The sequence below is a fragment of the Macaca fascicularis genome, chromosome 7 (genome assembly GCF_037993035.2).
Source record: "Macaca fascicularis isolate 582-1 chromosome 7, T2T-MFA8v1.1".
Classification (NCBI taxonomy): Eukaryota; Metazoa; Chordata; class Mammalia; order Primates; family Cercopithecidae; genus Macaca; species Macaca fascicularis.
The window spans coordinates 144609701-144626959 of NC_088381.1; the positions used below are offsets into that span (position 1 = coordinate 144609701).

The 17259-nt window shown below is 44.8% G+C and overlaps 1 long non-coding RNA gene and 1 pseudogene across 1 annotated transcript in view; one reads left to right on the forward strand and one right to left on the reverse strand.

The window, feature by feature from the left end:
* Positions 1-17259, reverse strand: part of LOC135971671 (uncharacterized) — a 166520-nt gene that overhangs the window by 100053 nt on the left and 49208 nt on the right. The gene's annotated exons all lie outside the window — the stretch shown is intronic.
* LOC107130334 (cytochrome c-like) lies at positions 304-978 on the forward strand (annotated as a pseudogene).

Sequence of the window (17259 nt, forward strand, 5' to 3'; positions counted from 1 at the left end):
TTGTGATCTTGGGTTAGGCAAAGAGTTTTTAGATAAGACATTAAAAGCACAATTCATAAAAGATGATCTTGGAATTTGTCAAAATTTAAAACTTCTGGGCCAGGCACCGTGCCTTACACCTATAATCCCAGCACTTTGGGAGGGGCTGAGGCAGACAGATCACAAGGTCAGGAGATCGAGACCATCCTGGCTAACACGGTGAAACCCTGTCTCTACTAAAAGATACAAAAAATTAGCTGGGAGTGGTGGCAGGCACCTGTGGTCCCAGCTACTCGGGAGGCTGAGGCAGGAGAATGGCGTGAACCCGGGAGGCAGAGCTTGCAGTGAGCAGAGATTGTGCCACTGCACTCCAGCCTGGGTGACAGAGTGAGACTATGTCTCAAATAAAAAAAATTTAAAATAATAAAAAATTAAAAAACCTTCTGGTCTTTGAAAGTCTTTTAAGAGAGCGAAAAGGCAAGCCACATGCTGGGAAAAAATATTTGTGATCATATATCTGATCAAAGATATGTATCTAGAGAGTGGGACGTCCGGCTTCAGAACGGGAACCTTCCATTGCCCCAGCGAAGAAAAAGAGAATTAAATATGAGTGATGTTGAGAAAGGCAAGATTTTTGTTCATAAGTGTGCCCAGTGCCACACCACGGAAAAGTAAGGCCAGCACAAGACTGGGCCTAATCTCCGTGGTCTCTTCAGGTGGAAGACACGTCAAGCTGTTGTATTCTCTTATACAGACACCAATAAGAACAAAGGCATCACCTGGGGAGAGGAGACCCCAGTGGAGTATTTGGAGACTCCATCTTTACAAAGTGATCTTTGCCGGCATTAAGAAGAAGACAGAAAGGGCAGACTTGATAGCTTATCTCAAAAAGGCTACCAATGAGTAATAATCGGTCACTGCCTTATTAATTACAAAACAGAACTATTTCATGACTTTTTTATGTGTACCATACTTTAATAGATCTAATTCACCAGAATTCAGATCATGAATGACTGACAGAAGATTTTATTGGGCAGTCCTGATTTAAAACTAAGACTGACTTGTGGTTAAATGAATATGTTCAGTTTTTGAATTTTAATAGTAATTCCAATTCAGTAAATGCTATCACTGTTTACCCCTTCTAAAGGTGTGATTAGACTTCGTTAGCAGTGCTCGACTTTTCACAAAGATGGTGAGTGTCATCTTAAAACTTGCTGGAGATTGGTTTTATATTTAGATTTATATAGCTGGGTATGTGAATATATTTAAATACTGGGGAAATTCCTTCACTGCCTCAGAGCCAAGCAAGATTCACCTGTGTTTTGTGTTCATTCGCCTCTTAAAGGCAAGGGTTGAAAATAAATAAGGTAGCAATGTCTACTTTATATTTTTGGCCTTAACTATGCCAATCTAATTAGAATTCTCTGTATTTAAAATGGTTCTTTTTATTTACTGAAAGGCATTTTAGTGTGGTTTATGTGTAATATCAAAGATTATTTAACACTTCTCACATTTTATAGATGCTCTATAAGGTCACATGCTTTTAAAATAGTAGCAAGTTAAACTTCCCTCTTTAATTTTTTACAATCTAAGTCAAACTAAGTTATAATTTAGGATTGTCGGGGGTTTTGTTTGTTTGTTTTGGTTTTGGTTTTTGAGACAGAGTTTTGCTCTTGTTGCCCAGGCTGGAGTGCAATGGTACAACCTCGGCTCACCAGAACCTCCGCCTCCCAGACTCAAACTATTCTCCTACCTCAGACTCCTGAGTAGCTGGGATTACAGGCATGTGCCACCACATCAAGCTAATCTTGTATTTTTAGTAGAGATGGGGTTTCCCCAGGTTGGTCAGGCTGGTCTTGAACTCCCAACCTTAGGTAATCCACCCGCCTTGGCCTCCCAAAATGCTGGGATTATAGGCGTGAGTCACCGCACCTGGCCATGATTATCTTTAAACAGTCATTCAGAAATATAAAACTGTAGAACTGCTGTGTATTTGTGATTGGGAGTGGTGCTTTTGCCAACTTAAAAGGATTAAAGTAGAGGAGATACACACAAATTTCAAAATTTTGTGTGATCATAAGACTTAAGATAATTGAAAAGCAAACCACAGATTAAAAAAAAAAAGGATACATATCTGGAACAAAGACCTGTCAAAACTAGTAAAAAGAAAACAAAGAACACAATTTTTCAAATGGGCAAAAGATTTGAACAGCAAAGAAGATATACAAATGGCAAATAAACACGTGAAAAGATGCTTAACATTATCAGTCATCAGAAAATGCAAGTTAAAGCCACATATGTATTAGAATATCTAAATGTGAAGGGCTGACCATATCAAATGTTGGCAAAAATGTGGAGCAACTGGAACTCTCACACACTGATGGTGGGCATGTATAATGGTAGAACCAGTTTGAAAAACAGTTTGGCAATTTCTAAAGTAAAAAACAAAAAGAATATACTTAATATATGATCCAGCCATTCTACTCCTAGATATTTGCACAAAAGAAATAAAAACACATGTTCTTTCAAAAATTTATATGTGAATGCTCATAGACATTTTATTTGTAATAACCAAAAACTGGAAAAACCTCAAATGTCATCAACAGGTGAATGGATAAACATTTGGTATAACCATATAGTGGAATACTACACAGCAATGAAAAGGAATTGGTTATTGATGCATACCGAGATGAATCACAAAATAATTACGCTGGATGAAAGGATAAGACAAAAAAGAATATGTACTATAAGATTTCAATTATTTAAAAATTCTGGAAAATGCAAACTAGTCTTCAGTGATGAGAAGCAGATGAATAATTACCAGGAGATGGAGTGAGGAGGGGAGGGGGTGAGAAGGAGTCATTACAAAGGGGCACTGGGGGTGACAATGCATATGTTTATTATCTAGATTGTGGTGATGCTTCCATGGGTGTTTAAATATGTCAAGACTGGTCAAATTATACATTTTAAATGTGTCATTTTTGTATGTCAATTATACCTCAGTAAAATCATTTTTTTAAAAAGGAATCCAGGCCAGGTGCTGTGGCTCACGCCTGTAATCCCAGCACTTTGGGAGGCCGAGGCAGGTGGATCATGAGGTCAGGAGTTCAAGACCAGCCTGGCCAAGATGGTCAAACCCCATCTCTACTAAAAATACAAAAATTAGCCAGGTGTGGCAGAGGGTGCCTGTAACCCCAGATACTCAGGAAGCTGAGGCACAGAATTGCTTGAACATGGGAGGCGGAGGCTGTAGTGAGCCGAGATTGCGCCTCTGCACTCTAGCCTAGGCGACAGAGCGAGACTCCATCTCAAAAAGGAAAAAAAAAGGAATCTAAGGGGAGAAAAAAGCAGGGCCTTTCTTCTCTTGTGTGTTCCCTGCCCTCTCCTCATCTTTCACAGAGCCCATCTGCTTCTGAAAAGTAGGGGCTATGCTTTCTTACCCCACAAGCCAGTCACTTATAAAGAGCAGTCTTGTCAGGGATGAGCTTGGGTGGGTGAGAGAAGGGAGACTGGCAAAAGAGTCATTATCAAAGTCTAGGCAATTCTTTTTTTTTTTTTTTTTTTTTTTTTTTTTTGAGACAGGGTCTTGTTCTGTCACCCAGACTGGAGTGCAGCGGTTCACTCTGGGCTCCAGCAATCCTCCCACTTCAGCCTCCTGAGTAGTTGAGACCACAGACGCGTGCCACCACACTCAGCTAATTTTATGTGTGTGTGTGTGTGTGTGGAGAGAGACAGGGTCTCGCTATGTTGCCCAGGCTGGTCTCAAACTCCTGGGCTCAAGCAATCTTCCTGCCTCAGCCTCTCAAAGTGCTGAGATTACAGGCATGAGCCACCACGCCTGGCCAAGGCAATTCCTTAGCAGTCATTGTTCAATTGTGACCAAATGCCCAAAGAAATATGAAAGGACTATGCAATTATAATGCAGACAGTAAGTCTCTGCAATCAGACAGACCTGGGTATAAATGCTGGCTCCAGGAGTTGGCAATTTTTTGATTCCTAACCTCTTTAAACCTCTGTTTCTTCATCTGCAAAATGGGATCATATGCCACACAAAGGATGCCAGGAGATTAAGTGAGGTTCTATTTACAAAGAGATTAAGTGAGGTTCTATCTACATCAGCCAGGCACAGAGTAAAGGCTTCCTCTACCTGGGAGACAGCATCTAGACGGGGAAGATCACAGAATCCAAAAAAGAAAATTCTGAGTTCTAGTCCTAACTCTGCTGCCAATCGCTTATATGGCCTTGCCACCAATCTATATAAGCCCTTCAGCACTGGGGATGGAGAGAGGAGAACAATGTTAAGAACACATTCATTCTCCATTCCACTAGCTTCTCTGAGCCCCAACTAAGGATTCAGTAAAGTCTGTCCCAGGGGCCAAAGGCAGCCCACTACTTGTTTGTGCACAGTCCACAAGCTAAAGCTGGTTTTTACATTATTAAATGGTTTAAAATATCAACAAAGAATATTTTTACTATGAAAATTATATGAAATTCAAATGTCATCATTCATAAATTTTTACTGAAACACAGGTCGAGCGTGGTGGCTCACGCCTGTAATCTCAGCACTTTGGGAGGCAGAGATGGGTGGATCATCTGAGGTCAGGAGTTCGAGACCAACCTGGCCAACATGGTGGAACCCTGTCTCTACTAAAAATACAAAAATTAGCCAGTGTGGTGGTGGGCATCTATATTCCTAGCTACTTGGGAGGCTGAGGCAGGAGAATCATTTGAACCCAGGAGACGGAGGTTGCCGTGAGCCGAGATCATACCACTGCACTCCAGCCTGGATGACAAGAGCGAGACTCCATCTCAGAAAAAAAGAAAGCCCTACCCATTTGTTTATGTATTGCCTATGGCTGCTTTCCCGATACAAAGTCAGAATAGAGTTGTTGCAACTAAGACCATATGGCCTGCAAAGGATAAATTACTTAATATCTGGCCCTTTAACAGAAAAAGTTTGCAGACTCCTGGGTTAGATCATCAGAAGAAACATACTTGTCTGCGGTTCTCTTAGCTGCCCAGAAAAGTATTCAGTGTGTTAAGATTAAATGTTATGCCCTTAGTTTTTATAGGGGTTCATAAGAAACATCTATTTGATTGGAATTTCTGTGTCTTTTGCAATAAATGTTTCCTTGAATTTTATGCCAGGAAATAAGATGGTCTTCAATTGACCTTATATGCATTATTTTATTATCCCACTATGTAACTGGCATATTGTAAGTAGCATACAGACTAATTTTAGATTATTTTAGTGATATTAACAGACAAGAATTCTTAATTTTAATGATATGTGCTTATCTGTGTCATTACCCTCTATTTGTGGTTAGTGATGGTGGTTTTCCATTTACAAAAATATCAAGTTTTTAAGATTTTTTAATGAAATGAAATAATTGTATTGATTTTAAAAAATGTCAAGTAAGTAACAATTTTGCTAGAACCACAGGAAAGGCAAAAAAATGTGACAGTAGTTCAAGAATGACAGAAGTTTAGGAATAACATATTGGACAATAGGAACTACATGTTTTCCTTTTTACCATGGTTGCCAGGAAGCTCAGGATTAAAGGCAGTGGCATTTTATAGTAGTATCCAGAGTTCTGTAATGTATCTCATTGGACTTCTTTGCGGCTGCCTTTAATAGAGCACTGACCACATCGTGTGGTTTCTGTTGGCTCATGTGACTATCTGCCAAAGGAATCGGGAGCTGGACTCACCAGGCCAGAACTTGGGAGACCCATTGGGTTGACCCGTTCCATTTCCTCTCTGCCTGTTCCTCTTGAACCCACTGACATCTGGCTCTCACTTCTTTCCAAAAACTATTCCCACAAAGGTCATTCATTACCTCATAGAGCCAAATACAATGACTTCCTTCCAGTTCTCAACCCATGGGGCCTCTGCTCAGCACTTGGCCATGTTTATATATGGGTTATTACATAGCTCATTTATAAATTATTACATAGGCTACTATAGTAAGCTAGTGATATCCCCACCCACTCAACTGCTTAAGCCAAAAGTTGCTTCTTCCTGTGCCCTCACCCTTCCTGCCAAGCTCTTGACCAGCACCGTCCTTCCTTCCACTGACATATTTCTCAGCCTTCTCTGCCCCTCTTAGGGATCTGTGGCCCTTGAGACCTTTCCTTTGCTCCCCTGGGTGTGACATTCATTTCCCTGTCTTCACTTGCACCCACACCAGTCAACGTGGTTAACTTTCTAAACCATGAGCGGGCAGGCTAAGGTCAAACTAAAATGGGCCAAGTCTAGCCCCCACTCACCTGTTTTTATAAGTGGTTATGTTTTGCATGGTTATATAAGTACCTACATGTATCCTCAATTTTCCTGTTTGTACACAGAGCCTAAAATCTTTACTGTCTGGTCCTGTCCGGCAAAAGCTTGCCGACTCGCTTATGAACCCAGAACTGGCTGCTGTCCTGCTTCTTCTTGCATGCCCCAAACTTCCCCACAAGCTGGCATCCCCAAGAGGACTGAGGAAATGCAGATTTCTGGGCCCCAATGGCTAGAGATTCTGATTTGGTAGGTCTGGGGTGGAGCCTGCAATGTTCCCACACCCCAGATGGCTCTAATGTAGGTGGCCCAAGGTCCACACTTTGTGAAATTCTGCTGCAATCGCAGAGCCAGCCTGAAGTACCTGAAACACTATGGGTAAGCTCATGACTTCCTGCCTCTGTGCTCCCAGTTCTGTCTGCCTGGAAAGCCTTGGAAAATGCCTTTCTCCTCTGCAAAGGCCATGTCCTCTTCCCAGACCTCCCACTCCCATGCCAGACAAGCATTGTCACCTTCTCCTCTCCTGCTCCATAAAGCACCTGTCCCTCTACAACCCGGATGATGTGCTTGTGTGTCTGTCTCAGTAGCCAGACTGGGAGCTCTTCCAAGATGACATCATCTCACTGCCCCCAGCCCTTGCATAGAAGGCCTTAGATCAATATTTGGTGAATCAATGAATGAACAGATGGACTTGCTCCAAATTGCTGCATAAAGCAATGCAAAGTCAGGACTGAGTCCAAACACTGGGATCCCCTGTCGGGTAACCTCCAGGCTGAGCCATCAGTTGCTGAAGCACAGCGGTTCAGAGCTGGCCTGGGTGTGAATCCAGCTCTGTATTTTGCTAGCTCTGTGACCTTGGGCAGCTTATACAAGCCCTGATTACGTCACCTCTAAAATGAGAAAAACGATGCTAATAGCACTTACCTCACAGAGTTGCTCTGAGGTTTAAATGAAGTAATCCATGGAAAGCTCTTCAGCACATAGGAAGCATTTAATACATGTTAATTATGGTTTTATTCTGTCATCTCTCTTTGTCCGCACCAGGCATTTGCCAAGGTGGAGCCTGACAGGAAGCCTCAGCCTTTCTATAGTGAGGGGACAGCAGGGACTACTCAGACTCAAGTCCCAGGGTCAGCCAACCCCATCTCTCTTGTCACTGGGATTCTACTGGAAATCGCCAGCTGTGGGAAGTCCTACCAAGTGGCCCAGGACCCTGGAAATAGGCAGATCTTGGAGTTCAGCTACTAAAGCTCCTGCCCCCTCCTCCCAGCCCAACTCAAGAAACCTACCCCGCAGCATCTTATTCTCTGGTCACCAGCCAGAAGGGTCAAGGCAGAGTTGATTCAGGAGACAGGTGACACCCAGTAGGCCAGAGGATGTGGCAAGGGCTGGGCTACATGGAGGATGCTGGCAGCAGTGAGTAGCACAAATACTAAATGTTAATTGAGCCCTAATCAATAAGTACTCTCCCAGGGCAAATGCGACCAACCCCAGGGAGAGAGTTTGATGGAGATACAGCAGGAACCCCAGTGGACCACAGAGTGGACCTGCCACATGCAGAGAACAACAGCACCCGCATCCTTATGTGGCAAATCCCGGATGGGGCTTCCAAATCAGGAAGTCCTCTGGGGTTGTAGAGATAAGATTACAGGCCCACCTGCAACAGCTGAGGTGATGGGGTCACTGTCTCAGAGCCCGTGGGACTACAGAATCAGAAAGAAGAGTAATGTTTGGTCTAATATGCTCGCTCTTTCTTTCTTTCTTTCTTTCTCTTTCTTTTTTTTTTTTTTTTTTTTTTTTTGACAGAGTTTCGTTCTTGTTATCCAGGCTGGAGTGCAGTGGCTCGATCTCGGCTCACTGCAACCCCTGCCTCCCGGGTTCAAGTGATTCTCATGCCTCAGCCTCCCGAGTAGCTGGGATTACAGATGCCCACCATCATGCCGGCTAAATTTTTTTGTATTTTAGTAGAGACGGGGTTTCACCATGTTGGCCAGGCTGGTCTCAAACTCCTGACCTCAGGCTATCTGCCCGCCTCGACCTCCCAAAGTGCTAGGATTATAGGCAGGAACCACCACGCCTGGCCAACTCTTTTTAAACCATTCCTCAATTGCACAAACCAAAAACCTAGGAATTGGCCTTGACACCTGTCTCTCACTTAATCCCGCCAACCTGATACTTCATCATAGAGCACCGCCATTTTTATCTCCTAAGGATCTCTGCCATCAAGCCATCCGCATTCCTGATCTTGTTTACCCCGTTCAATTTCTTTTTCTTTTTCCATTGCACATAATACTTTGCAACATATTTACTTATTCATTATATTTACTGTCTATCTCCCTTCTCACTAAAATGTAAGCTCCCCCAGGGCAAGGACCTTTGCTTATCCTGTTCACAAAAAAAATACCTGGCACGTAGTAGATGCTCAATAAAGATTCGAGGACTGACTCTTCATGACCACCGTCTCCCATCTGAATGATGGCACTAGCCTCCTGTCTGGCCTACTGCTGCCTACTCTGGTTCATCTTCAATCCATTGCCCAGTGCGGTGCTTTCTCAAAATGCAAATCTGGTCATGTGTCAGCTTTGTGCCACCCACCCCTGCACTCACAGACATCAGACACATCAATGGCTTTCCACAGATTCAGGATAAAGCCTAACCCCCCTAACGTGGCCCACAAGGTCCTCCTTGGCCTTCTCCTCCCCTCCTCTCAGGCTTCTGGTGCTCTCCATCTCCTCACTGGCTCTGCCCCAGACCCACTGGCATCCTTTTGCCACAGTCACGCCCACCATCCTACCTGAGCCCACGAGGTTCCTGTGCAGTTTCCTGTGCGTGGGTGGCTCTTCCCTGCCTTCGGATTCCAGCTCCAGCAGCCTTCCCTGACATGGCTCACCACCCTCATTGGGTCACCTCTTCCCATCCCAGGATCTCAGATGTCATTTGTGACTTCTCCATAGAGCTCGTCATGGTTGCATCTTTAGACTGGTACCTGGGCTGTTTGGAAGCATCTTTCTTCCTGGCCACACTGAGAGCTTCATGAAGGCAGGACTGTCTTCATTGCTCACCATTTTAGCCCCAGTTCCTAGCGGCGTGCCAGGCACATAACAGGCACTCAATAAACATGTATTGATTAAATGAAATAAGTGAGGAAACCCAGGCCCAAAGAGCCCAGGTGACTTGTTCACAGTGACACAGCTTGGAGATGGCCATTGACACAGAGTTCAGGGCTCTGCCAGAATTCATGCCACTTCTCTTTGGCAGCACAGAGACAAGGGTCCTCCAGCCAGTGGGGAGCCCTCGCTGGCCAGTATGACCAGACAGGGGGATGGAACCTGGGCCTGCATTGGCCCTTCTCTGGGAAAACAGCTCCAAGCCGAGAAGACAGAAAGTTGATATTCCACGCTAAATTCCCCTCTTGGCCATTGTAATTCACATCCTGCATACTGAAGACTCTGAAAAGTCCCCAGGTCAAAAAGAAATTTTCACAGTAATAAATAGAAGATTTCCTTTTCCCAGAGGGAAACGTTTCTGCACAAACAGAAGCAGGTCTCCCTGAAGGTCAGCTCCAGGCACAATCAAGCAGACACTCATTTTTCCTAAGAACATTTATCAAAGACCTACTCAGTGCCAGACATTGCAAAGCACCAGGGAAGCTGCAGAGAGGAGGGTGGGCAAGGCTTCACCCTCAGAGGGTTGCATAGAAAAGGCACTGTTCCCCCGGGAACATCCCAGGAGGGAAAATGCCAAACATGAAACCAAGCAAACACTGAAACCATCTAGCCACGGAGGGACCTCACAATGACTGCAATGAAAAGGAGATGCAGGCTGTGGCTAAGGCTGGGGTCTCTGAGGAGGTGACTACGCGGCTGACGGCTTGTGGCACTGGGGCCAGTGTGACCGGAAGGCCGGGGTCTGACAGTCCATGCTCCTAGCAAGCCCACCTTTCTGTTGTGAATCTGCTCAAGAAAAACTCGAGTCCCCTCTAATGTACTTCCACATGCCTCTCAGCAACCATCCGTGTAGAGAAATCGCAGGTGTGCCAGGTGATGACTAGGGACGGTGACATGGGGACTCCTTGTTGTAAAATTTCAAGCACTTTGGTCCTGAATAGCAAAGCGCACACAGAAGACACTATTCCCCTTCCAAGGCCTAATCTCAAAAGCCAAGCAAGATCCGTGTCTAAACTCTCATCGAACGCGCTAAAACGTTTCTGAAGAGCACAGGAATTACTTAAATGAAAAATAATTGTTGAGGAGCCATTATTATTATTCAAGATGTGTCAAATGACATTGAAGTGTTCTATTTAATGTGTGGTCATTACTATCATCTTTTAGAGAATATGAAAATAAGCGTTCGTCTGATTACCTGAATGCCCACACCTATTTTCCTCCTAATGTCTTACGACCATCCACCTGGAATTCTCCAACCTTGGGAGCTTTCAAGAATACAGCGCTCACAGCTGAGGCAGGGGAGGCCATCAACACGCAGGTCCCGGATGCGTCTGAGGCTGCTGACATACCTAAGTTCCTGCAATGATTTCGGAGCGCGCTGTACAAATGGAGGTGCTCTCTTAGCAAGCAATCTCTCTATTTCTTGTGGGAAGATGAGGAGAAAGTCGGCTGTTGGGTCCCGGAGCCCAGCTGGCAGCTCACCCAGATTGACCCTCGCCAGTGGAGCATGGAGCGTTTCCCAACACGGAAGGGAGCGCGGGGCGCCGAGGGCCCTGAGCCGCAGAAACGTGAGGCTTGCCTGACCCCTAGTGGTAGGAGGCTCTCAAAGCCCGCTCCTTGCTGTCCAGAGAGAAGGGGCAAAGACTGGGTTCGTTGTGACTGTGAGTGCTTGTCGTGGATTGAATGATGCCCCCCAAAAGGTATGTTCCCCCAATGTGACCTTATCTGGAAAAAGGGCCTTTGCAGATGTAATTAAGGATCGTAAAATGAGAGCATCCTGGATTACCCAGGTGGGCCCTAAATCCAATGACAATGGCCCCTTATAACCCACAGAAAAAGAAAGCCACAGACACACAGAGCAGAAGGCCGCATGAAGACAGGCAGAAAACGGAGTTGTACAGCTCCAAGACCAAGGAGTGCCAAGGTCCTGGCAGCCAAAAGAGGCTGGGAGAGAAGACATATCTGCTGTTTGAAGGCACTAGGTTTAGGGTCATTTGTTATGGCAGTGCTAGGAAACTTCAGTATGGGGTCAAGGGATAGGAGGACTCAAAGCCAGGGGCTTCCAAAGCCTGGTCTGTGGAGAGAGTGCATCAGAACCACCTGGTGCACTTGATTCCTTGATTCTGATTCAGAGTCCCTGCGTCAGGGCGCTGGAATCGTACATTTTACGAGCTAGCACTAGTCAATTCTTCTGCACACCCAGTTCTGGGAGCTGCTGCTCCAACGAACTCACGGGTAACCTTTGTGGTAGTTATTAGTGCTGTTCACTGAATAGCTCTATCTCTTTACCTTCTAAGCACAGGATAAGATTGCGCTTCCTGCCCTGCTGTGGGCAGACAGGGTCAAGGGACTAGTTTTGACCCATGGGTTGTGGGAGAAGTGCTGTGTGTTAAATCTGAGCTGGACCATAATTGCCAGTGCAAGACCCTCCACCCCAGAGCTCTCTTGGCTGCAGTATTTGGGGTGGTGGCTGCTCTACTAGCCTGGACCCCTGAGGGACTGAGCAGAATTCCCCTACTCACCTGTGATGTACACGTACCTGGGGCTTTTAAAGCCTCTGAAATGCCAGATTGGTTGTTACTGCAGCATAACCTAGTCTATCCTGACTGATTGAAATATGGGAATGTCTTGTTTCAACTTCAAGTTACCCACTCTAAGGCCTAACTTGGATACAGACACATTTTTTGAGCTTTGCAAACAATTTGCTTAACAAGATTCAGGCTCATCATAGCAGCCACTTTTCATATTATGGGGGACACTGATTTGAACGAAATCAGTATTTACTGCCAAGCAACTCCAGAGCTTGTTTTTCTTGCTATTTTATTAATTCACTAAAACTAATAATTTTCTAGCTAATATCAGACTTTACTGTGCATACAAATTACTTCGAGATCTTGTTAAAATGCACAGTGTTACAATTCAGAAGGTCTAGGATGAGGTACTGCCTTAGCCAGTTTGGGCTGCTAAAACAGAAAGCACAGACTGTGTGGCTGAAACATTTATTTCTCATGGTTCTGGAGGCTGGGAAGTCCAAAATCAAGGTGCCAGCATATCTGGGGAGGGCCTGCTTCCTGGCTTGTAGGCAGCCACCCTCTTGCTGTATCCTCATGTGGCAGAGAACAGAGATCATCTCCCTCATGTCTCTTCTTATAAGGGAACTAATCCCATTCTCAGAATCCCACCCTCATGACCTAATCACCTCCCAAAGGCCCCAACTTCAAACACCATCACACTGGGGATTCAGGCTTCAACATAGAAATCCTGGCTGGAGGCAGGGGGCGGGGCACAAATGTTCAGTCCACAGCAGACTCATTCTATAGCTCTAACCAATTCTGAGCTGATGCCATTTCTGCTGGTCTGTGGACCACACTTTGAATAGCAAGATTTTAGGTAATGCTTTTCTACAAAATAAATTGTTGAACTAATGGGTAAGTTAATTTCATATCATCCATAATTATAATAAACTACAACTGTAAAGTCATCTCTAGTTTCTCATATATTCAACACCAGCCTCATAATGGCCCTGTCTGTGAATGAAAGCAAGCAGATTTTTTTTTTAAATTTTTAATTTAATTTTATTTTATTTTTTTGAGATGGAGTCTCATTCTGTTACCCAGGCTGGAGTGCAGTGGCGTGATCTCAGCTCAATACTGCCTCCACCTCCCAGGTTCAAGTGATTCTCCTGCTTCTAAGTAGCTGGGACTACAGGCGCCTGCCACCACACCTGGCTAATTTTTGTGTTTTGGGTTTTTTTTTATTTTTGATGTTTGTTTGTTTGAGATGGAGTCTCGCTTTGTCACCAGGCTGGAGTGCAGTGGTGTGATCTCGGCTCACTGCAACCTCTGCCTCCCAGATTCAAGTGATTCTTCTGTCTCAGCCTCCTGAGTAGCTGGGACTACTGGTGTGCGCCACCATGCCCAGCTAATTTTTTGTGTTTTTAGTAGAGACGGGATTTCACCATGTTGGCCAGGTTAGTCTCATACTCCTGACCTCAAGTGATCTGCCTGCCTTGGCCTCCCAAATTGCTGGGATTACAGGCATGAACCACCGTACCCAGCCGAAAGCAAGCATATATTCTTATCCCTACTTTGCAGATGATAAAAATAAAAGCTGAGAGAGCTTGAGACTCCCTGAGGGTCATCTTGTTAGGAAATGTCAAGGATTAGACTAGAACACAAATCTTGTCTATGCTCTACCACTGCCTAATAACAGTCCCCAAGATTTCATCAGTGTTTGCATGCCCAGCAAGATTCTGAACATGGCATTAGTGTGTGTCTCGTTGGAAACCACTTCAACTCCAAATGCCGTGGTCACTTTCAACCTAGCCTCTCAGTAGCACCCTGCACTTTGGCTTTGGGATGGCCTCCTACATGGAGGAAACATTGCCACCTAGTGGACTTCCAGAGCATCAACTCTTAGGACGCTGAGTCTGGGTTACATCTTTCCAACTTTGGCTTTGGTTCTTTGAGTCAACACAAATGCTAGACTCTGCATAAGAGATGCAGATGTAGCATTGTCATGGCCTTTTCTTCTAGGAGCTCTTGAGGCAGGTGCAGAGACGAGACTTTTTAGATGAAATAACTTGTTCATTGTTCAAATTTCATGATCAGAGGACATGGGTAAGTTTTCACCTTTAGTAGTTGTGTGATCTTGGGCAAGGCACGTGACCTCTTTCATCCTCCATTTCTTCATCTACAAAGAGAAGACACAATAGTCTTGCCTCGCTGGGTCATTGAGATGAAGACGAGAGATTCATCTTAAAAACCAGCAGGACCTGGGAATGGAGATGTTACGGAGAATGGAGGTCATGATTTCTAGATGGCACCAAGATTTTGAGCCTGGTGGACAGGAAGAATGATGATTCCATTGGGAGAGATAAGGTGGACAGCTATTTGAGGGAAAAGATGGCAAGTTTAGATTTACCTATGAGTCTGAAATGACACTGGGACAGATGTGGGACAATATCCAAAGCAGTTGGAAGGGGCTGTGGAGTGAAGACACAGGTTTGGAAAGGCAGGAGAGTACAGTGGTCAGGTGCGTGGGTCTGGGGCCCAGCAGCGTGGGTTTAACTCTCAACTTCACTGCTTCCCAGCTGTGTGACCTCCAGCAAAGTTGTTTAACCTCTCGGTGTCTTGTACTGGTCACCTATAAAATGCAAATAACAGAGCTGGGCACAGTAGCTCATGCCTGTAATCCTAGCACTTCGGGAGGCTGAGGTGGGTAGATCACTTGAGGTCAGGAGTTGGAAACCAGCCTGGCCAACATGACTGAACCCCGCCTCTACTAAAAATACAAAAATTAGCTGGGTATGGAGGCACACACCTGCAGTTCCAGCTACTCAGGAGGCTGAGGATGGAGAATCACTTGAACCCAGGAGGTGGAGGTTTCAGTAAGCCGAAATTGTGCCATTGCACTCCAGCCTGGGCAACAGCGAGACTCTGTCTCAAAAAAAAAAAAAAAAGGCAACTAACAATGGTTGCTATGAGAATGAAATGAGTTAGCACAGCTACATGAACTCTAACATCTATTAGGTACTTTCTGTAACTTTTGCCTGAGTCAGGCTTGAGTGCACGGGTTGCGGGGGAGGGGGTCAAGTGTATGAGTTGATTATGAACTGTTTATATATTCACTGGAATATAGGCTTCAGGAGAGCAGGAGTTTCTATGGTTTATTTCTATCTCCTGGTGCAACATAGATGCTTAATAAGTAGTCATTGAATAAATGAGCGAATGAATGAATGAAGTAATTGACACAGCCCTGGCGAACAGTGGAGTCGCGAGAGGCAGAAAGGGAAACCAGTAGACTGGGCCTTGGATGTGACCCAGAGGTAGGGGCTGAAGGCCGCTCTCAAACCGTGCTCTTTTTAGAAGTGTGAGATGGAAAGCACTAGGTTAGTGGTTCTCAACCCAGGCAATGTCTGGAGAGAGACATTTCTGGTTTTCGCAATTGGTGGGTATAGGGCAAGTAATCCTGGTGTCTAGCGGATGGGGGACATGGATGTTGTTAAATATCCTACAATGCCCAGGACAGCCCCTAAAACAGAAAATGTTGTATCCCCAAATGTCAACAGTGCTGAGCCTTAGGTATCCAAAAGATCATTCTTTTATAACTTTTTAAACTGATACATAATAGTTGTATAAATTTTGGAAGTACATGTGATATTTTGATACATGTACACAGTGTAATGGTCAAATCAGAGTAATTGGGTTATCACCTCAAACATTCATCTTTTTTTGTGTTGGGGACATTGCAATTCTTCTAGCCATTTTGAAAATACAATAAATTATTGTTAACTATAATTTCCCTACTGTACCATGGAATACTAGTCTTATTTTTATGATCTAACTGTATTTCCAAAAGATGATTCTAATCCCTGCCATGTTTCTTACTAGTTCTGTGACCTTATCAGCCAAGTCCTTGATTTCTCCGAGTTTGTTTCCTTATCTGTAAAATGGGAACGTGAGTACCAGTGCTATTCATATTGTGGATACGTGGTGAAGAACAGAATACTGTGTTCATGGCACCTGCCACTTGGTGAGCCCATGTTCAATCCTACTATTACTCTAGTTGTTGCTCTCATGCTAAGATGCATAACAAAATAAAGCCTCATCTTCTGGGACTATGGATTCTACTATGGAGCTTGAGAGTGTCACTTTGAAGAGATCAAATGCACTCACTCTTAGCTCCCACCATCCTACACACAAAAGCAGTTCTGCTGATAGTGGTCTTGTGCCTCCTTTCATCCATCCTGAGGACATAGACATTGGTGTAGTGTTGAGAATGACCCTGGACTTGCCACTAGCACTAAAACAGGCTGAGGCTGCTTTACTTATAATCAATTCATAATCAACTCATAAATTTGACCCCCCCCCCCCCAATGCACGCAGGTGAATGTTACAGGACTGAGTCTTCCATCAACTATACACCATGCAGTTCCCAAGAAAGTGCACATTTATGGGGATTATGGTGAGGAAGAAAGCAGTCACCATCCTTGCTGGACCTCTGTCACTCCACTAGCAGAATTTAAGTAGCCATTATGCCCCAGGCCTCCCCTGGTCACATGTCTTCCGCTTCCCCACGCACCATAGGAGTGCTACTAATTTTAACCTAAACCTATCTGGGTGAAGATGCTCGAGGAAAGGGAAATTGGAGTGAGAGGCAGCACATGTTGTGATGGGCTTGAACAGGTTCTAGAAGAGGCATGACTTGAATATTACAGAATTGCCAAACATGGCCAAAGGCTTATAAAAGATCTGGCTTCACAGCAAAGAAAACAAAATCTGGGTAAAAGGTTGTGAAGCTGCATCTACTTAGACATTGCTGTTCATGAGTATGCAGATGGATGGCCTGGCATGCGCGTGTTGTGTACACTGAGCTTGCAGCTCCCCTGAACGCACCCACACAACACTCGCCAACACTCAGGGCTGAATCCCAGCTGTCAGCATGGCATCTCTACCCAACATGTGGCCTTTTTCCCTCTCTGGCCTGCTCAGTCTCAGCTGAGAGATAATTCTGGCCTGGTAACTGCAGCTTTGTTTCGTGAGAGCAGAGATGCAAGCATCAGTGCTTTCCTCTGCCCAGAGGTCTCAAGGAGTTTGGACAGGGGTATCACAGGGACAGGAAACACAGGGAAAAAGAGAGAGCAGGGAAAGAAACGAGGAACAGGTAAGAAATGCATTGCTGTTGAAAAAAAGAGCTCTCTTCAGCCAATAAGAACAGCTGAGGTTGTCTGAGCACTTACTTTCTCCCGGGCACTGTGCTAAACACGTTTGTTGCTCAGTCCTCAGACACTCCCGCGAGTTCAGTTTAAGAATTCCCATTTCACAGAACATGC